The 23,468-nt window shown below is 34.8% G+C and overlaps 2 long non-coding RNA genes across 2 annotated transcripts; one reads left to right on the top strand and one right to left on the bottom strand.

Moving 5' to 3' along the window:
- Nucleotides 1-7,639: 7,639 nt before the first annotated feature.
- Nucleotides 7,640-8,773, bottom strand: LOC126816915 (uncharacterized). The gene is made up of 3 exons (XR_007678655.2): nt 8,699-8,773; nt 8,167-8,255; nt 7,640-7,723 (listed from the first exon to the last, which is right to left on the bottom strand). It is a non-coding gene; the product is annotated as an uncharacterized LOC126816915 (long non-coding RNA).
- A 13,372-nt stretch (nt 8,774-22,145) lies between these two features.
- LOC126816933 (uncharacterized) lies at nt 22,146-23,216 on the top strand. The gene is made up of 3 exons (XR_007678675.2): nt 22,146-22,226; nt 22,688-22,886; nt 23,100-23,216. It is a non-coding gene; the product is annotated as an uncharacterized LOC126816933 (long non-coding RNA).
- The last annotated feature ends 252 nt before the right edge of the window (nt 23,217-23,468 follow it).

The following is a 23,468-nucleotide window of genomic DNA, read 5'->3' as shown; positions in this document are numbered from 1 at the left end:
GAGTTTGTCGATCGAACCGGAAGTGCCACCATCTTTAAACGTGAAAAATCAAAAAGGCTTTTTTGCTATTTTACTTACAGACTCGGTCGTCATATTTTCGGAATCCTGGAAGGAATACCTAAAAATCTATCGGATCAGAATTTTGATTTCGGTCACGTGATGGTCACCATTTTGAATTGAAAATGAAAAATAGAAGCAATTTGAAGGGCCGGGACTTTGGAACACAAGAACTCTCCTTCTAATTAAGCTAGAATGTTCAAACTTGGTGTAGGCGTTCACTAGGTCAATGTCATGATTGAGGTCAAAGATGAGCATTTTTTGCCTAGGGTAAGCAGAGATAAGCAAGCTGATTTGTTGATTCTTTAGGGCACGATGACATTGGTTATAATGAATGGAGGGCGATGAAACTCTTGTCAATCGAGAGGCTAATAGCTGGCCTGTTGTGTGAAATCATTGTATCATTTTTTATTCGAATTTCTCCTTTGATGTTTTCCGTGCCGACAAGGTTGTTTTCGAGTTTAGCTGGATTTGACTTCGCGCATGCGCTACGCTGGAACCAAAGGTACCATGAGTACTAAATTCCGGCGAGCAACTTTTCACGTTGGTACCTAGGTACCCTGAAAATTTCAAGGTGATACCTGCATTCGTTCAAGTCGTTTGTTCTTGTCACCTGCCTTTCGTCGTTTTTTTTCTAAGTCAATTTACGGCTTCCATGAGGGGAAAAAAGTGGAATTTCGCCGTGACACCGGCACCGATTGTCCGAAAACCATGAAATTTGGACACAATACGTCCATTACCACCCCGGACTCTGTGCCTTACCCCCATTTTGATCCCATTAAAAAAAAAGAGTTTTAGCAAAAAAACGATTTTCGGAATTTAATATTGGTTTTAACCCTGTACCCAGACAAGATATAGATATTATTATAATCCCTATGAAATATTTTAATCATTTACTGCTATAATATGAATTATCACTTATTCCCCGTTAAATAAATATCGGTCACCGGGTGCAGCTGTACAACTTCAAGGACCCTGGCTTCAAGTCAATTTACGGCTTCCATGAGGGGAAAAAAGTGGAATTTCGCCGTGACACCGGCACCGATTGTCCGAAAACAATGAAATTTGGACACAATACGTCCATTACCACCCCGGACTCTGTGCCTTACCCCCATTTTGATCCCATTAAAAAAAAAGAGTTTTAGCAAAAAAACGATTTTCGGAATTTAATATTGGTTTTAACCCTGTACCCAGACAAGATATAGATATTATTATAATCCCTATGAAATATTTTAATTATTTACTGCTATAATATGAATTATCACTTATTCCCCGTTAAATAAATATCGGTCACCGGGTGCAGCTGTACAACTTCAAGGACCCTGGCTTCAAGTCAATTTACGGCTTCCATGAGGGGAAAAAAGTGGAATTTCGCCGTGACACCGGCACCGATTGTCCGAAAACCATGAAATTTGGACACAATACGCCCATTACCACCCCGGACTCTGTGCCTTACTCCCATTTTGACCGATTAAAAAAAAAAAAGTTTTAGCAAAAAAACGATTTTCGGAATTTAATATTGGTTTTAATTAATTTTGAAATTGCAAATGCAAAGAGATTTTATCGCCTCTTCCGTATGTGATAGGTACTGGTACTATACACATTATCCTTAAAAGACAATTTTTTAAAATGACCGTAACGATGTATCGACACTAGAAACCGAAATCGCCTATTTTGACCTTTTTTGACTGCTGAGGCATCATTCCGGTGGTCCAAATCTCTGGAATTTCTAGCGGTTGGCTGCGCCGCGATGATATTTATCACATACTAAATTGAGAAAAATCCTCAGATATCAAGAACAATAAAAATTCGATAAAATACGGCAATTTTTTAAGCAAAAAACCTTTGATTGTTGGGGGCGGGTTTTGAATTTATTTTGAACGTTCTCGGAATCCAACACTCTTCTATTTTTAATATGTGATAGCTAGAATCCCAAGGTACATTCTGTGCATATTTGAAGGCAATCGGAGCACAGGAACGTTGCCTGGGCAGAGCAAATCAAAGGCTTCTTCGTCTTATGACCTTAAACACTGCGTATAAATTTAAAGTCAATCGGATATTAACAGCAAAAGGGGGGCGACGACAATATACGACCACATTTCAATGTGGGCCTATAAAAAGTAAATCATTGCCAATAGAAAAGACCCACCTTTCCCCCAACAACAACCATGTAATGCACTAGCTATAATGGGGATTTTTCTGGAACACAGCGAAATGGGTCTTTTAAAATGTTCACAAGTGTATCACAAGGAGGGTTTGCTTCTTCTCTATGGGACACCCGATACCACTTCTCAACGAGGAATTCAGTCACACAGCCAACACCATTTTGTATGTTTGTGTAATCTTTATTCAGTATAAATCAAGTAATACAAATAAAAAAATACTTGGATTTGATGAAAACATAATTTTTGAGAGTTATTCATACATGTAGCATAATTGTTCTTATTTAAAAAATGTACATGATTACATGTTTGTCATAAACAACATTAAATAAACAATCATGTTTCTTCACGATAACAGTAACAGTATAACAATTGTATGAAATATATTTTCCTTTATTTTTTTTATTTTTAGAAAGGCCACTTCCTTGGTTTAAAATATATCATAAATTGTAGTTATCTAACATATACTTCCATGTATGTTTAGCTAACAGATTACCACGTCGCCTTATCTAACAGAGAGTAAATGGTATACAATATCAAATTATAATCTACCAGCATTACTTGTTTCAGTAATTTAATCGTGTGTTATTCTTGTATTTAAGTGAGAAGAGTGAATAAACTATCATGGGTTGAAACAAATATATTGGAGTAGAAATAAACATTGTATATTGGTTTGCAAATAAATAATTGGTACAGATAATGCAATGTCATACAACATACTTTTTGGATTCGGTACAAATACAACCTTTTTATCATCAATGAAAATAATGTGATTTCAAAGTAACGATGAATAAAAAAACATTGCTTATATAAAGTACATGTAATTGGGTTCATTTAATTCACTTTGTATCTATAATATACATGTAGTATTAAACAATAAATATATTGATTAATGCCAATTCTATACAAATCTCATAGTTGTATTCATGTCTTCTTTACCATAATAAGAAACAGTACAACAGATTTAGTAACAATATATTCCTTTCTACATCCGTCAGAGTGGTTGATGATTCATAGATTCTAATAACCCCTTTTGAAGTTTATATGAAAGCTTTGATATCTGCTATGCAGATCTAGTTATTATTATTATTATTATTTACCGCGGGAGCCTAGATCTCCATGATCGAAAACAGATAACGATCTGGAATTAGATTTTCTATCGGGAAAACATGTGGTGGCTACTTGATAAAATATTTTTGAAATTTCTGCGCATACCGGAAGTGACCGAACTTTGTACGTTGTCTAAAAATTGAAAATTGGCCATAGTTTCGTCAATTCTTTATCCATTTTCAAGCAAATTACATTTTTGGAATCCCTGAATCTTTTCTGAGACAATGGTTATCTCACATTTTTCAATTTCGAACATTCGTCTATGACTTTTATCGTTCAGAAATTGAAAACATGTTGTTTACGAGACAATTTTTGGTATTTTTCAAAATTTTCAAATTTGACTTACATTTTTGGATACCTGAAGTCCATCCAATTCCAGTAATATAAGTTTTATTCAGAGTTATCGCCCTTTATTTTTCGATTTTTTTCGAATTTTCTTCCCATTTTGTGAGCTCGGGTTTCGTTTTATGGCAGAATTGACGTTTCTGAAACTTCTGGAACATGAAGTTATAGTCCAATACCAACTTATAAAGCAATTTCGACAAGAATCCTTAAACCGGAAGTAGTCGAAATAATATGCGATATTTTGAAAAAAACGTGAAAAATTGGTGTTTTGGGTAAAAACACGATTTCTCCGTCCGATATCGACGGATTAAACAAATTAAGGTATCATTTGGTCGGGCGGTGATTGGACCACTGAATGATACCCAATTCCTGCGGATACTATGATCAGGCAGCAAAATATTTTTTGGCATTTTTGGACGCCTGTATCTCAAAAAATACGCCAGCGATTTTTATGAAACTTTCTCTATCGAGAGACATTGTGGTAGTCTTGTGTACGAAGCATTCCATTACGACTTTGAAATATCTGGAATAGGTGAAATAACGGACTGAAAATCGAAAAAAGTCGAAAAATCGTGAAATTTTGGAAAATGCTCTACTATTTTTTTATTTTAAGAGATTTTCAAAAAAGGTTGTATATTCTTATAGCTGACCTAATTACGATTCTAACGATGTATAATATGTATGTAGTTATTGAAATTTAATTTTCGATATTTTATTTTTTTTGCATTGTTGGCACTTTTGAACATAGGATTTCTCAGGGGCATTTTATCTGATCAGATAATGTAATATATCATTACAGAGCCCTGTGGCTATTTTAGTGCCCAAACCGGCTATTAAAACTATTCCGACAATAATAACCATACCGGAAGTATTCAAAAAATGAAAAAAAAATGTTAAAAACATTGTCGCACTTGCGAAAAAATTGATTTCTCCCTTAGGTAATAGCGGACCAAAAGAACTAAAATGTCGTTGGATAGCCCTATTAATGGACCATCATATGGTATCTAAATAATACGATTTTGATGGTAAGGAAATAAATTATTGTATGAAGAAAAATCTAGTATTTTCCGATTTTTTAACATTCTGAGACGCCATTTTCTCGAATACGACGCCTACGATTTTTCTTAAACTTTTCTTACTCAAAGTCCTATCGGTTGTCTATATAGTGAATTCAAAATGAAAAGCATTGAAATAATATAGGTGGTACAAAAATGGCCTCAAACTTTGATAAAAAATTGAAAAATCGTTACATTTTTGGAAACGCTCTTTGATTTATCTTTTTTTCCAAAACTACTCATTGGATGTTTCTGACACTTCTGGTACAGAAAGTTAGGTATCCAAAGAACTTCATAAAGCTATCACGACAATGATCGTAAAACCGGAAGTAGTCGAAAAAATGTCCGATATTTTGAAAAAAAAAATTTTTTTTACGAAAACCTTTTTAATTTTTTTTTACGAAAACCTTTTTAATTTTTTTTTACGAAAACCTTTTTTTATTTATGAATATTTTTTGATGGTATTTTACACAGGGTTAAAATATCATCCTACTTGAGCAGAAATGAGAAAAAAAAATATCTCGGTAATTTGCGTTAGCCGCCATCGGCTAATTTAATTTTTCGTACCCAGAAAAATTATTTATTGTTCGATTTGTATAAAGCAAAGTTCATATGCTTCGTGGTCCCAATTGTAATTTTTTTTGTTACGGTGAAATTTTTCTGTCGGCAACGGAAGTGACGTAATATTAACTCTAACACCTCTGTTACAGGAAGTTAAGTATCTATTGGACTATCTTATGATACCAAATTCATATGGATACTACGAAAAAGCAGCAAAATATGGTACGCTGAAAGTCAAGTATTGTCTGATTTTGAGCGTTTTTGGACGCCCATATCTTGAAAACTACTCAAGCGATTTTTCTGAAACATTCTCTAGCGAGAGTCCTCTTGGTAGTCTCGTGTATGATACATTCCATTTTAAAGACTTTGAAATATCTTGAATAGGTCAAATAACGGGCTGAATTTCGAAAAAAGTCGAAAAATCGTGAAATTTTGGAAAATGCTCTATTATTTTCTTATTTTATGAGATAACGATTATGTATTGAGTTATTGAAATTTTTCTGAAACTTTCTCTATCGAGATACCCTTTGGTAGTCTTGTGTACGAAACATTCCTTTAAGACTTTGATATATCTGGAATAGGTCAATAACGACCTGAAAACCGAAAAAAGTCGCAAAATCGTGTAATTTTGGAAAATGCTCTATTTTTTTATTTTAAGAGATTATCAAAAAAAAGTTACATATTCAGATAGCTGATGTAATTACGATTTTAACGATGTATAATATGTATTGAGTTATTGAAATTTGATTTTCGATATTTTGACATTTTTGGCACCTTTGAACATAGTATTTCTCAGGTGCATTTTTGTCTGATCAGATAATGTAATAAACCATAACAGGGCCCTACGGTTATTTAAGTGCCCAAACCGGTTATTGAAACTACCACGACAGTAATCTCCACACCGGAAGTATTCAAAAAATGTTTAAAAAGGTTTAAACATATGGCGCTTTTGCGAAAACTTGATTTCTCCGTCAGATATTAGCGGACCAAAGTGTCGTTGGATAGCTCCATGGATAAGCCAATGAAATGATTCGTTGCAACGAGTGAGTATTCCACTAGAAACATCAACGCTATCTGGTTAATAAACGTCCGACGTTATACGAAACGATATATAGATCTGTATGTAATGTGATTGCTGTGTGGGATTAGGGGATTGTGCCTGGACCATGGTGTTCTTTGTATGTTGTCAAGTCCTCCATTCTACACCACTGTGGAGGGTGATCTGCTAAAACAATACTGTTGAAATATCTTGGTTTACATGCAATCGAACACAGGACCACTCCAATGTATGCGTGGGACCTTGGTTTTATTTCCCATTCAAATCAGGGCCGGTAGAAGTTCTTCTCGATTTGGGAGAGGCTTACATCCTAGGTCCTTATAGGCGAGGGTCCAGGGGCCGCAATAACCTGGAAAAAAAGAGTACTTGCTGCAAAATTATTGTTGGGCGGTGACCCCCCCCCCCCCCCCCCCCCGTCGGGCCTGTAAATGACTGTTCCGTGCTAGACGCTATTAATTATAACAATGCACTTTCTTAGCCAATACCATGATCAATGACAGGACCGCTAGGTCAGCCAGTCAACGCCTTACTCACCGAGCCACAACGATTTGTAAGGATTCTATTTTTTGTTCCAGTTGTGGAGTTATCTGTCCGTGCACAGGATGATATGACTGTGCATCCGAATATATTATGACCGAGGGTCAAATGATGTATGCATAGATCAATTTTATGGGGGGAATTTGGTCCAACGGCTTCACTATGACATACATTTAATTCTAATTCTGAATGTTAGGAGTCTGTAGTTGCCTACTATGACAAATCAAGTAATTATATGATGCCCCAATCAAAAGGAACAACCCTGTAAACCAAAAGTACAACGTACTATGAGAGAAACCTTGCCCAGATAGTGGTTCTACAGTCTACTGTTATTTAAAATTCCAACTTCACAGGGATCTTATCATGCATGGCAATTATGGGAGAGAACGAAATGGGGTTTAGCGTCCACTCGACACAAACTAGGTCATTTCGGGACTAACATATGTTTTTAACTTTATTTCAATAATTCGCTTGTGCGTAGGGGTCTTTAGCAGTGGGGGGAAAACGGAGTGCCCAGAGGAAACACACGAGGTTGAGAAGGCGCCCGATCTCCATGCCACATATGCTCACACCTGGGATCGAAACCACAGCCGCAAGCCAGAGGTGACCGGCCAGCTAGAGGTCGAAACGCGGCAGTCTAGACCACTAGACCAAAGATCAATTCCACAGACAACACCAAGTAGGCACTATTGCTTTAGTTTTATAGGGTTTGGACGCTACTGCACTTAGTTTACATATCATTGAGACTTACCATAGTGTTGATCTGCCCATCACCAAAAACAAAATAATAATCCAGTTTGAAAAAGTACAGGAGCTCCAATAACAGTCAATAATAAATGCTAAAAAAAATTAAAAAATACAAAATTATAATTTTGTAAATCAAATGATATATGAAATGGAATATCAATGAGGTTTTAATGTCCTACTGCTGCTTATAAAAACAGCCCTGCACCATGCAGTAGTTTTTGGCATGGAATATGGCCAACTGCTATTTTGCTTTCTCACTTTCTAGGTTTTGCTATGAATCTATGAGGTAAATTTTCTGTAGTCTTATTTGTTTTTCTAACTGTTCTTTTTTAATGCTCTCAACTTGTGCATGAGACCTTGGTTTTCACTCCAATGCAAAGCTATAGTCACTGTTCTGTTCTTTCTGGCAGAACCATTAATATTGCACAGGGACAGGATGTAAGTGAATAAGTGACAACACCAAGTAGGCGCTATTGCTTTAGTTTTATAGGGTTTGGACGCTACTGCACTTAGTTTACATATCATTGAGACTTACCACAGTGTTGATCTGCCCATCACCAAAAGCAAAATAATAATCCAGTTTGGTACAAGTACAGGCGCTCCAATAAAATTCAATAATAAATGCTAAAAAAAATTAAAAAATACAAAATTATAATTTTGTAAATCAAATGATATATGAAATGGAATATCAATGAGGTTTTAATGTCCTACTGCTGCTTATAAAAACAGCCCTGCACCGTGCAGTAGTTTTTGGCATGGAATATGGCCAACTGCTATTTTGCTTTCTCACTTTCAAGGTTTTGCTATGAATCTATGAGGTAAATTTTCTGTAGTCTTATTTGTTTTTCTAACTGTTCTTTTTTAATGCTCTCAACTTGTGCATGAGACCTTGGTTTTCACTCCAATGCAAAGCTATAGTCACTGTTCTGTTCTTTCTGGCTGAACCATTAATATTGCACAGGGACAGGATGTAAGTGAATAAGTGACAACACCAAGTAGGCGCTATTGCTTTAGTTATATAGGGTTTGGACGCTACTGCACTTAGTTTACATATCATTGAGACTTACCACAGTGTTGATCTGCCCATCACCACCAAAGGCAAAATAATAATCCAGTTTGGTACAAGTACAGGCGCTCCAATAACATTCAATAATAAATGCTAAACAAAATTAAAAAATACAAAATTATAATTTTGTAAATCAAATGATATATGAAATGGAATATCAATGAGGTTTTAATGTCCTATTGCTGCTTATAAAAACAGCAATGCACCATGCAGTAGTTTTTGGCATGGAATATGGCCAACTGCTATTTTGCTTTCTCACTTTCAAGGTTTTCCTATAAATCTATGAGGGAAATTTTCTGTTCTCTTATTTGTTTTTCTAACTGTTCTTTTTTTAATGCTCTCAGCTTGTGCATGAGACCTTGGTTTTCACTCCAATGCAAAGCAATAGTCACTGCTCTGTTCTTTCTGGCTGAACGATTGTGGCTTCCAATGAAATGAAATTGTACGCTTACGTTTTCTACACCTACTGGGCTAATGAAGACGGCAATACACCATACAGTGTGCATTGAGGGAAATCTTAGCTGGCAGTGCCACTATTGCCTACTCTTAAATTGAATACTAACTGCCAAGGGAACTTTTCTGGGCACGCCAACGTATACATGGGTCCACGCTCCACGGCTTGTGTTCCATCGGCACGACTAGACAGGTGTCCTTGTGAGGCCAAAGCAGGGAGCAGGAAATCTTAGCTGGCAGTGCCACTATTGCCTACTCTTACACTGAATAGTAACTGCCATGGGATCTTTTTTGGGCACGCCAACGTATACAATACATTGGTCCACGCTCCATGGCTTTGTGTCCCAAAGGCATGACTAGACAGGTGTCCTTGTGAGGCCAAAGCAGAGAGCAAATATGCTACCTTGAGGCTCATGAGCAAGTATCTCAGACACCATGGCTACCTAGTTACTATACTTGCAACCTTCAACTGTGTTAAGGTTACAATTGAGACAGCCTAAGAACCATTAGGCAAGTTCAAATAGGTTCAAACCTACAATTGTCAACACATATCATTACAGTTTGCATTGGAATAAGTAATTCTATCACAAATGGTGAGGACTGGACCATTAAAATAGTTACCAAACAATTATGTTGTAGGCCTAATGACGTATTACGCAACTTGCCGCCATGACACTGGCCAGTTAAAATTTGCGTAGCAGTTGAGTTTCATCAAATCATAATTATGCGGTAAGGCTTCATCTTTATTTCAATGGGACTAGATTTATTATATGTTAAGCTATGTGAAGTACAGATTTGGGTTAGTTTATGTGTAAATTAAGGGAGCTATCGGCCAGTAAACTTTTTTTAGTCATTTGCTACAAAACTTGCGCAAAGGAACTGTAGGAAAAGCCACTACTGTGCCTGGAGTAAAACAGATAACATCAGTAGTAGAACAACTTCTACATGGTTACCTATCTTAATGTAAAACTCAAGACTTCCGTTTACTCTTACATTATATTTACCATTTTAATATTGAATGCATTGAAATGTCTAACCCCATATATCCAGGGTAAGGAGTATATGTTTAATATTTCATTATATTATAATTTATACAGTCATATATAATTGAAATTATAAGAGTACTGCTTACCCTGGGTATTAATCTGATGATCAAACTTTATATCTTAAGAAAGTTTAAGGCCAAAGAATAAATCTAATATATATTTTTCCATGATCTGTAATAAACAACTCTCTTAATCAAATATATTTTAATAGTGTAAAAATCTAAAAATGAAATTTCTCCAAAAAGATGCCATTGCTTTAGTTCAAGAGGGTAGGAGTACCAGGGTCTTGATCTGAATATTTGGATGACATTACACTCAGTTTACATAATGGTGTAGATCATGTTCACCATAAGGCATCTTAAATAGTACCGGGAATTCCCGTATTTAAGCCTTCCCGTTATAAAGACGATAGGTTAATAACAAGGTTATTTTAGAGTGGTCTCCCTATTAAATTTTCAATTCACATTCATGGAGTCTGGTCGAATTGGCTTACATTATGATGTTAGCGCCATGAGAGGGTTTCACATCTTTAAAACTCATTGGTTTTTCAAATGCCTCCAATATAATACTGTGTACATTCTGTACTAAACATTGTAATAGTCATACTTAACATAAATGGGTTATTCTTACCATAAGTGCTAATCTGCCAATCACCAAAACATGACAACCAGGTTTGCTCCTAGCAGAAGAATTCTTTTAAGAATTAACTATTCATTAACCCTATAAAGTAAATTTATAAAATAATGTTACTTCAATATTAAATGAAAATAACTTATGTTTCTTTAAGTTTATTGTCAAATCCTTTAATTGCATACACGATATCCATCAGATCTGACAAGAACCATATATCCAAAGTAAAAAAATGGTGATCTTGCGAAAAAAGTGATTACTACGTAAGATTTCGAACCAACTTAAGTGTCATTGGATAGCCCGAACAATTGACGATCGTATGACATCTAAATGGTAAAAATTCGCTGGTTAGGCAATATATAATGGGACGCTGAAAATCTAGTATTTTCATTTTTGGGGGCTATTCAGACGCTTTTATTTCGAAAACTTCTCTTATTTCCTTTCTTAAACTTATGTTACTTAGAGTCCTAACGGTCGTCTAGGGTGTGAATCCAAATTTAAAAGCCTCAATATAGTATAAATGGTCCAAAAGGGCCACAATCTTTGAAAAAAGTCGAAAAATCGTTATATCTGTAAATCTGCTCCTAATGGTATAAGGGAAGTAAAACTGTCCAATGGATCTTTCTGAAACTTCTGCTACATGAAGTTAAGTTCCCATACCACTTATTAAATCTATCCCGATAATGATCCGTAAACAGGAAGTAGTCAAAAAATATTCGATAATTCAAAAAAAAAAGACAGTAAAAATATCGGTGCTCTTGCAACAATTGGGATTTCATCGTCGGGTGTGACCGGATCAAAACATCTAAAGTATCGTTTGGTAGCTAGATAAATGGGCTATTGTATGACACACTTCCTGTCTGATTCCTGAAAGCCGGTTCAGTGCTGCTTGAAGGTCTAGTTCTATTTATAACTACATGCAATTACAATCAAATATCGAGGGTAGACTAATGCTGTATTCGTTACCGCTTGGAAATATCGTGTTTCCCACTAGGAAATAGTAAATACCACACTTGTCGTGTTCGGATGCATAAGTGGGAAAATCAACATGGCTGTCATTATCCATTCAAGGATAATCACTATTTGTGAAATTTAAATCGTTAAAAGGAATATCAGTCCAAAAACGTTTCAGTTCGATTCAGTATTTACAAAGATATGGTGAATTGAAAATTTATCATCGTTCGGCATCTAATGCAAACGATATAAACAAACCAGTGTAACCCTTAAATATTGGTCAATCATGGGCCTCTTTTAAATCCAATTAAATTCAAGCTAGAATAGTAGAAAATATCTACATATTCCTTTGGTGGTCTATTTTGGTTTAGATTCTAGTTTTCTTAATTAAATGTTAAATAATCAAACTAAGAACAATTGATCGTACATTAAGCCGTGAAAATTTAGATAAAGTCTATTGTCGATTAGCGGCACGATCAATTAGCGTAGCATATGCCTCCTGATAATATCTAATTAATTGTTACAGTATGTAGACATTTTAAATTCAAAGAAACGCAGGACGTTCCCGAAAAGACCTAGTTTGTGCCGATTGGGCGTTAAACCACAGTAACTGAAACATTTTTGTTGATATAGTGCGTACTGCCCTAAAACCTGAACTGCCGTAGATCTACGGTACAATAACAAGTTAGTACAAAATGGAAAGCCGGGTATATTTTTCGTTTTCTGTTTAATGTGTTTCTTGTCATTGTTCAGAAAATCTTTCCCAATATGTAAAATTCTATAAATCACGTATTCAGATCGATATGCATATCCACAACAAAAATATAACTACAAAAATAGTAATTAACCGTTCAAAACTTTCAACTTTGTAACTTTGGCTGCCATCTTGTTACGTCATATGTCGTGAACTCGATATAATTTTAGCTACCCCAGTTCTCCAGTAGAAATCACGACTTCCGAGCCAGTTTTTGTAGTTACGAACGCTATTTACTAATTCGTTAGTCGTATTTTCCATAAAACCGAGGAGTAACGAATACAGCGTAAACACCGGAATTCACCGGAATTCATTTACAATCGCCGGAATTCATTTACAATCACCGTAATTCACCGGAATTCACTTCTAAAATCCCCGATTCCTCCCACAAAACTCACTTATTTTAAATGTATAATACATTTTGATCACTCCGCAGCCCAGAAAAAGGCGCTGTAGGTGAATTTATTTGAAAGACTACCGGAATTCATTTCAAATATATGCATCATGATTATGATAACGTAGGGCGCGTCGTATTACCCAATAGGCCGAACTCCAAAATAACACATAATAACAATTTGCGTCGAATTGCCCAATAACTCCAAAATAACAGCCAATAACCCCAAAAATGTTGACTGTGGAAACACAATATAACAATTTAGTTGAATTTAAGAAGCCTCGCTGATTTGTGCCCAAATCGGAGGTTCACGGGGATAACTCGTGTATGTGATTTTTGTTGACAAGAAACTAATGTATACTTTCGTTGTAATTCGTTGTAATGTATTGTAATAAAAGATTGATAATAGTTTATTAAAATAAATAATTTAATATTATAGCTATATTTATTTAAAATATTTATAATTGCATATTGCGCCGATTGTCACTTTCGGTCATCGACATTGTAACTTGTTTAGAAATAAATAAATTCTCATGTTATCAGTTTGTTATGTTTTTTGGAGGTGTGATTGTATGTGATTTGTCACCTTTTACAATGACAATTAACTGGTGAACATTCTATATGCCTACTATTGGCATATTATTAAAATTACACTTCATTTAATCTGGACTGCTTCATGCTACAACGGATTATCTATGAAAACATCCAAACCATTATTGATGAGACTTTATAATTATTTGATTGGCTGATTATTACTAAGTTAATTTTCGAATAAACTTAGCTCATCTACATTCGAGAAATGTTCCGTTTGACATTTTAAATGGATTACTGCTGTGTTTTTATTGTGTTTCCCAGTGTTGACCATCTGGAAATATCGCTTTACAGCATGCAGATACATTCTAGTATTAATATTAATGCAAAATAAAAAGTAAATACAATTGTCCTGGGGCGAGTTCCGATTTTCTCAAAGTGAATTCCGGTGTTTTAAAGTAATTTTTTATTAATGTAAAATATTAGTAAATACGAAGGTCTAAAGTGCGAATTCAGATATTTTGTAAGTGAATTCCGGTGTTTTAAAGTAATTTATTATTATTATAAAATATTTGTGATCGAGTACGAAGGTCTGAAGTGCGAATTCCGATATTTGAAAGTGAATTCCGGTGTTTATATGTTTTCAATTTGAATTCCGGTGATTTTCGGTGTTTAAAAGTAATTTATTATTAATGTAAAATATTAATAAATACGAAGGTCTTAAGTGCGATTTCCGATATGTTGAAAGTGAATTCCGATGTTTATATGTTTTCAAAGTGAATCCCGGTGTTTATGTGTTTTCAATGTGAATTCCGGTGATTTTATGTGTTTTAAATTCAACATTAAAGGACAATATTGGTGCCAGTCATTATCACATATGTGATAGAGCTGATTAAACACATTCGGCCGTATATCCGTTATCACTCGTCACATCAGTCAGTTATATAGAGAGATGACTCGTGTTTTCCTTTGGCGTTCGTCACTTCCGATTCTGGAAAACTGTATTACTCAGCTATCATAGCAATGATCTCTGTGTTAAAATTATATTTGAAATGTGTTTAACCAGCTCTATCACATATGTGATAATGACTGGCACCAACATTGTCCTTTAATATTAATGGAAATATAAGTAAATAGGAAGATTGTACGACAGGGGCGTGCTGGCAGGGAGTTTAGGAGGACGGTGTCCTCCCAGGCCCCCATTAAACAATATGTCCACCCGTATAAGCGGCCCCCCTGAGAGCTCTAATTTTCACGCGGAATCCCCTCAAAAAATTGAGAGTGCGCACGCGAAAAATCATACATACACAACGATTAGTAAAATATATTATGCTGACGTGCAAATGTCTGTCACCTTAAGGTGAAATGGTCTTTGATTAAAAATTTTGCCGACTACAGCAAAATCATAAAGTGGAGTCAGAGAAAGTACAGTAGTATGTCTTATAGTCAAAATAGCAGCATAAATTTGGAAAATATGATACCTAGATTTCTCCCAGAAGTGCTTGCAAAACGCGTTTCCCGTTGTCAAATTTCAAAAATTTTCTGGGGGGAGAACCCCCCACCCCCCCTTACCAGCGGCGTGCCTTCGGCGTGAGGGTCGCCTTCGGCGACCGACGGGGGGCCCGTCCTCCTGGGCCGCTTCGGGGCCAGCACGCCCCTGTTGTACGGGCGAATTCTGATATCTCCAAAGTGAATTCCGATTTGGTCAAATAATATTGTAAGTTAAAATTAGGAATGAAATGCTGATAAAACAGGCTTTTTGATGAATTATAAATAGGTTCTACACATAATTGTTTTAAAACATCTCAAATTTGACGAGTTACGAGATTTTCTCCACACATGTCGAGTAATCTCCCTTTAATGGTCAAAATATCGAATTTACAAATCATATTAAATGTAAATATTGTCATTGTATAAAGTGACAAATCACATACAATCACAACATAATAAACTATCATAACATGAGAATACTCTGAACAAAGACAATTAATTGTCAGCGGAACTTATTTAAATTGATTTCATTTATTTATTTCAAAACAAGTTACGATGTCGATGACAGAAAGTGACAATCGACACAATTTGCAAGTATAAATAAATAAATATAGCTATAATATTAAATTGTTTATTGCACTATATATACCATAATATGTTTCATGCATATAATTACTGTTTTAATAAACTATTAATCAATCTCTAATTACAGTACATTACAAAGAATTGCAACGAAAGTATACATAAGTTTCTTGTCAACAAAAATCACATACACGAGTTATCTCCCGTGAACCTCCGATTTGGACAAAAACCTGTCACGCTTCTTAAACTCATACTTAATTGTTATTTTGTGTTTCCAGTCAATATTTTTGAAGTTATTGGTTGTTATTTCGGAGTCATTGGGTAACTCGACGCAAATTGTTTTTTAGTGTTATTTTGGAGTTCGGCCTATTGGGTAACACCGGGTAGACTAATCACCGGAATTCACCGGAATTCATTTACAATCACCGGAATTCATTTACAATCACCGGAATTCACCGGAATTCACTTCTAAAATCCCCGATTCCTCCCACAAAAATCACTTATTTTAAATGTAAAATACATTTTGATCTCTCTACAGGCCAGATAAAGGCGCTGTAGGTGAATTTATTTGAAAGATTACCGGAATTCATTTCAAATATATGCATCATGATTATGATCACACTGATCCGCAGTGAATATTTGCTTGGCCGCGACAATCACTGATAAGGATGACATTGATGCGGCTTAATGAGCTAGAAATATTAACTTTTTTCCTGCGACAAATTAAATTCTAAAACATTTTTTGTATATATTGGAAAAATAAATAAAGGCGTTTGACGTATTTGTAGTTAAAAATTATTTCCGATTTAGTGTAAATGGGTATTAAAATGACTAAAATGCAGCATTCTCTCCGAAGCAGTTATGTCTTATGTAAACAATGCACGCGCCATTCAGCCAATGATTCACACCGCGTGCTGTGACAGCACGTGTTAAGGCAGTCATCTATGACAGAGATATTATACGAGACTCGTAATTCTCTGTGAAACAGATTGGATTATGATAACGTAGGGCGCGTCGTATTACCTAATAGGCCGAACTCCAAAATAACACATAATAACAATTTCCGTCGAATTACCCAATAACTCCAAAATAACAGCAACTTGTTTAGAAATAAATAAATTCTCATTCTCATGTTATCATAGTTTGTTATGTTTTTTGGAGGTGTGAATGTATGTGATTTGTCACCTTTTACAATGACAATTAACTGGTGAACATTCTATATGCCTAATATTGGCATTCGAAAATATTTTTAAATTGAAGTTTCATTTGAAAAGGTTTACGTTAGACGTTTCAAACCATTAAGTTGGATTTTTCAAAATTTTTAAATAAGGTGTGTTAAGATGAAATTTGTATCATCAATTAATTGAAATATTGTAAAATAGTACAATTTGTTGACCAGAATAAAGATTGGGACATATTATTCAGTTACAACAAGAGTGGTATTGAGCCTTTAATGTAAAATATTAGTAAATACGAAGGTCTTCAGTGCGAATTCAGATATGTTGAAAGTGAATTCCGGTGTTTATATGTTTTCAATGTGAATTCCGGTGTTTATGTGTTTTCAATGTGAATTCCGGTGTTTATGTGTTTTCAATGTGAATTCCGGTGATTTTATGTGTTTTAAAGTAATTCAATATTAATATTAATGGAAAAATATAAGTAAATAGGAAGATTGTACGGGCGAATTCTGATATCTCCAAAGTGAATTCCGGTGTATGGATTTGGTCAAATAATATTGTAAGTTAAAATTAGGACTGAAATGCTGATAAAACAGGCTTTTTGGTGAATTACAAATAGGTTCTACACATAATTGTTTTAAAACATCTCAAATTTGACGAGTTACGAGATTTTCTTCACATGTCGAGTAATCTCCCTTTAATGGTCAAAATATCGGATATATACAAATCCTATTAAATGTAAATATTGTCAATGTTAGGGTGACCCACCATTAATAAATATCTCCATATATCTCAACAATTTCGCCACAATATTTATATATATGCCAAGCCTGAAATCAGTTTCACACAATTATAGTCACTAAATAAACGATCATGTTGTACTTAATAAGCTATGACCATTAATCATCTATAAATAATAGACTGAAAACTGGTTCCATGTGTCGTCCATAACACCCAGACACTTTTGAGTAAAAGATAGGTTACGTGCCCTTGTTTTGAAATTAGTCTCGCTTAACCAGTCTATCGACCATTCTAGGGCTGATTGACAGGTCGGGATAATCAAGACTACTTTTTTACGAAACATAACAGAAAGCTAGAACAAGAAATTGAATTTAGAAATGAGCACGTTAGCTAGCTCAACAATTGTTTTAAGAAGCTTGTAAAAGTAAAATGAAACTACTGCTAGTATCATGTTCCTGTCTAACCCGAGTGTTTCTGAGATATTATTTGTACTAAACCAAAAGATGCCGCTCTTAACGGTACAGTTAATGGTAAAGCGATTTAAAAAATGAAACGAACGTAATTTCTAAATCTGCTGTAATAACCAAGAAGCTTAATTTCACTGCTATTCAAAATCGTCAACAATAATTTTTTTACGGCTGTAATAGTTGATAGATTTGTAGAGAATTGCACGTGCCATGGCTATTTATAGTATCATACTGTCAGAAAGTTGGCCTCAACACGGCGAATGTGCACGCTTCAGTGGTAATCTCGAACTATCAGCGGTGGACTGTATTTCTGTAGGTGCGTGGGCCACCCTATCAATGTATAAAGTGACAAATCACGTACAATCACAACATAATAAACTATTATAACATGAGAATACTCTGAACAAAGACAATTAATTGTCAGCGGGACTTATTTAAATTGATTTCATTTATAAATTTATTTCAAAACAAGTTACGATGTCGATGACAGAAAGTGACAATCGACACAATTTGCAAGTATAAATAAATAAATATAGCTATAATATTAAATTGTTTATTGCACTATATATACCATAATATGTTTCATGCATATAATTACTGTTTTAATAAACTATTAATCAATCTCTACGAATTGCAACGAAAGTATACGCAAGTTTCTTGTCAACAAAAATCACATACACGAGTTATCTCCCGTGAACCTCCGATTTGGACAAAAACCAGTCACGCTTCTTAAACTCATACTAAATTGTTATTTTGTTTGTCTGCGATATCACCTCGGTGGAAGCGGACGTAAAATACAACTAACTCATCATGTTATTTTGTGTTTCCACAGTCAATATTTTTGAAGTTATTGGTTGTTATTTTGGAGTTATTGGGTAACTCGACGCAAATTGTTTTTTAATGTTATTTTGGAGTTCGGCCTATTGCTGTATTGGGTAATACGACGCGCCCTACGTTATCATAACCATGACGATGATGCATATATTTGAAATGAATTCCGGTAGTCTTTCAAATAAATACACACACGGGGCCTTTATTTGGCCTGTGGAGATATCAAAATAGTAATTAGTTACATTATAATGTATTATACATTTAAAATAAATTAGTTTTGTGGGAGGAATCGGGGGGTTTTGGAAGTGAATTCGGGTGAATTCCGGTGATTATATGTGATTCTGGTGATTGTAAATGAATTCCGGTGAATTCCGGTGATTATAGTCGGGCCCGGTAACACGACGCGCCCTACGTTATCATAACCATGATGCATATATTTGAAATGAATTCCGGTAGTCTTTCAAATAAATACACACACAGGGCCTTTATTTGGCCCGTGGAGATATCAAAATAGTAATTCGTTACATTATAATGTATTATACATTTGAAATAAATTAGTTTTGTAGGAGGAATCAGGGGTTTTCGAAGTGAATTCCGGTGATTATATGTGAATTCCGGTGATTGTAAATGAATTCCGGTGAATTCCGGTGATTAGTCTGGCCCGGTAACACGACGCGCCCTACGTTATCATAACCATGATGCATATATTTGAAATGAATTCCGGTAGTCTTTTTGAAATAAATTAGTTTTGTAGGAGGAATCGGGGGTTTTCGAAGTGAATTCCGGTGAATTCCGGTGATTATATGTGAATTCCGGTGATTGTAAATGAATTCCGGTGAATTCCGGTGATTAGTCGGGCCCAAATATGAGGTATTAAACTGAATGAAAAATAGCCCAGAGACCATGGTCCGATAGGGACGAAAAGGGGCGGGGTTTATGCTTTTTAACCAATCGGATGTGAGAAGTAGTTATATCTGCGGATCCTCGCGGGTTGTTTCAAAACATAAATGAATAAGTATTATTTGAGATATTTTACTATTTATCCGACGTTAAACATCAACGAGAAAAGAAGGCACTGATATTTAATTATTCTGAATGAACAGAGTGAAACCAGTGAGTGACTTTACATTACTGGCTTATTTTGAAATAACAAATCGCTCGTGCTGGAACTCAAATCTCCAACTAAAAAGTAAAATGTTACACAGTGTACAGGGAATGGGATAGCCTACAATTATAACTTATAAGTTAGACATAATGGTGGTAAAGCCTATAAACGTATGTTAGAACATAAAAGTATAGATTGTATTTACAGGCATGAAAATTTTTATTAGACCGCACCATGCATTTACACAAAACTTCTCTTGCTCTTTATTAATACATGAGACCATATCGTGTAATATACAGACCATAGCCTAATACCTTGCAGATCTTTCAGTGTTAATACATGAGACCACATCCTATAACAGAAGACCTTGATGATATCTTGAACAGTTTTAATGTACATGGGTCCTTTTCCTATAACACTTGAGCCCATAATGATAATGTACCTAGGTTGGTCTTTTTAATAGTTTTAATACATGAGACCATACCCTTTAACATACGACCACATGAAAACATGATGGTCTCTTTAACAGTTTTAATTACATGAGACCATATCCTATAACGCAAGAGACCATAATGTACCTTGATGGTCCTTTTAATAGTTTTAATACATGAGACCATACCCTTTAACATACGACCACATGATAACATGATGGTCTCTTTAACAGTTTTAATTACATGAGACCATATCCTATAACACAAGAGACCATAATGTACCTTGATGGTCCTTTTAATAGTTTTAATACATGAGACCATACCCTTTAACATACGACCACATGATAACATGATGGTCTCTTTAGCAGTTTTAATTACATGAGACCATATCATATATCGCAAGAGACCATAATGTACCTTGATGGTCCTTTTAATAGTTTTAATACATGAGAGGCTACCCTTTAACATACGACCACATGATAACATGATGGTCTCTTTAACAGTTTTAATTACATGAGACCATATCCAATCACACAAGAGACCATAATGTACCTTGATGGTCCTTTTAATAGTTTTAATACATGAGACCATACCCTTTAAAGCCCCAATAACACTCTTGTTGTAACTGAATAATATGTCCCAATATGAGACCATATCCTTTAACACAAGAGACCACAATGTACCTTGATGGTCCTTTTAATAGTTTTAATACATGAGACCATACCCTTTAACATACGACCACATGATAACATGATGGTCTCTTTAACAGTTTTAATTACATGAGACCATATCCTATAACACAAGAGACCATAATGTACCTTGATGGTCTCTTTAATAGTTTTAATACATGAGAAGATACCCTTCAACATACGACCACATGATAACATGATGGTCTATTTAACAGTTTTAATTACATGAGACCATATCCTATAACGCAAGAGACCATAATGTACCTTGATGGTCCTTTTAATAGTTTTAATACATGAGACCATACCCTTTAACATACGACCACATGATAACATGATGGTCTCTTTAACAGTTTTAATTACATGAGACCATATCCTATAACACAAGAGACCATAATGTACCTTGATGGTCCTTTTAATAATGATTATCATTATGGGCTCAAGTGTTATAGGAAAAGGACCCATGTACATTAAAACTGTTCAAGATATCATCAAGGTCTTATGTTATAGGATGTGGTCTCATGTATTAACACTGAAAGATCTGCAAGGTATTATAATAAAAATTTTCATGCCTGTAAATACAATCTATACTTTTATGTTCTAACATACGTTTATAGGCTTTACCACCATTATGTCTAACTTATAAGTTATAATTGTAGGCTATCCCATTCCCTGTACACTGTGTAACATTTTACTTTTTAGTTGGAGATTTGAGTTCCAGCACGAGCGATTTGTTATTTCAAAATAAGCCAGTAATGTAAAGTCACTCACTGGTTTCACCCTGTTCATTCAGAATAATTAAATATCAGTGCCTTCTTTTCTCGTTGATGTTTAACGTCGGATAAATAGTAAAATATCTCAAATAATACTTATTTATTTATGTTTTGAAATAACCCGCGAGGATCCGCAGATATAACTACTTCTCACATCCGATTGGTTAAAAAGCATAAACCCCGCCCCTAAAGCATAAACCCCGCCCCTTTTCGTCCCTATCGGACCATGGTCTCTGGGCTATTTTCCATCCAGTTTAATACCTCCAAATATCGTTGTATTTATGAAGCTTTCATATGAAAGCTTATTATTTTTGTTAAAGTTGTGGTAGAGTGATTTTATTTATTTTATGGGTATTTAAATATGGTCACAATACTAATTTAATCTTAGATAATATGTTACACATCACTGCCTCTTTAAGCTATCCTATTCTATACAGTCTTTCTACAGGTTTCCAATGAGTACCAGTTCACCCATCTCACTGGTAGGTTATTTCAACTTTGACCTGATGCCAAGATTGTCTGGCCGAACTATAATACTATTATTAATAGGCCTATCGAAGATGTTTATTTATTATGTCAGGCCTACTCGCTCCAGTTTCTGAATCATGTCGAGTGGGCCAGGGTTTAGGATCACTTTGCCACTTCGGGCAAATAACACATGTATCTATCGACGAAGATACGCTTCACAGAATAGAACTTAGTGAAGGATTATACTTGTCTTTATGTGTAGCCCTGATGCCTACCAATCTGCATGCATGTACTGTAAGGCCTATTGCTATTATACACGTTATAACTTAGTTCTAGTGTTAATGTCTCTGAACATCATTGACATACTTATTCCACCAGCTACCTGTTAAAATACTTTACTTTATGTTATGAGGATTTTTGCAGTGTCTATAAACAAATACAATTTTATTTTAATAAACAAATTTTGTAATTCCAGATTTCCAGACAAGAAAAAACATCCTAATTTTAAAACCTGGATGACTAACTGACTAAGTCGTCGGGAACGTGAGGCAGGTTCTGGATCTGTTCTGTGCAGTGACCACTTCACAGAGGATAATTTTGACCGCACTGGTCAAATTGTCCAGTTGAGGGATGGTGCTATGCCCACCCTTTTTAATATTCCAGCACATCTTCAGGTAGGCTAGCCTAAGTTATTTTTTTTGCTCTTACTCTAACATTTTGAAAAAAGTTATGCCAGTTAATTATTCGTCAGTGAAAGATAAAAATAATTCACATCTTATTTGTTATTTTTTGCTCTTAGATTTTGAAAAAAAAGTTATGCCATTTAATTATTCTTCAGTGAAAGGTAAAAAAAATTGTTTGTTAATTAATTTTTTTTTATATTTTAGCTTCCAAGACTAAATGAAAGAAAAACTGAAAATTCGTTGAAGGTGAGAGAGTACACAAGGGCCACAAAAGATTTTCAAGAAGAAACTGTCCGAAGCATGAAACCTGATGAACATATAGAATCAGTTAGTAGCCTATATTTATAGTGTGTTCTTCAGCTTCTTGTACGAATGTTTTATTTAAATATTGAAGCTAATATATTTTATACGGTACCTAGCCCAGTTAACATTGATGGATAGATTTACGTAAAGTTTACGTCATTATGGTTAGATTTTGGTTAGCGTCCAATAATGGTAAAATTCTTTGGTTAAATTTACGTTACTTTTACGTCATAATGGTTATGGTTACTTTTACGTCAGAAAATGACGTAA

Source organism: Patella vulgata, chromosome 3 (genome assembly GCF_932274485.2).
Source record: "Patella vulgata chromosome 3, xgPatVulg1.2, whole genome shotgun sequence".
NCBI classification, from domain to species: Eukaryota; Metazoa; Mollusca; class Gastropoda; family Patellidae; genus Patella; species Patella vulgata.
The sequence above is the reverse complement of the archived record's forward strand: the minus strand, read 5'-3'. Positions and strand labels throughout refer to the sequence as shown.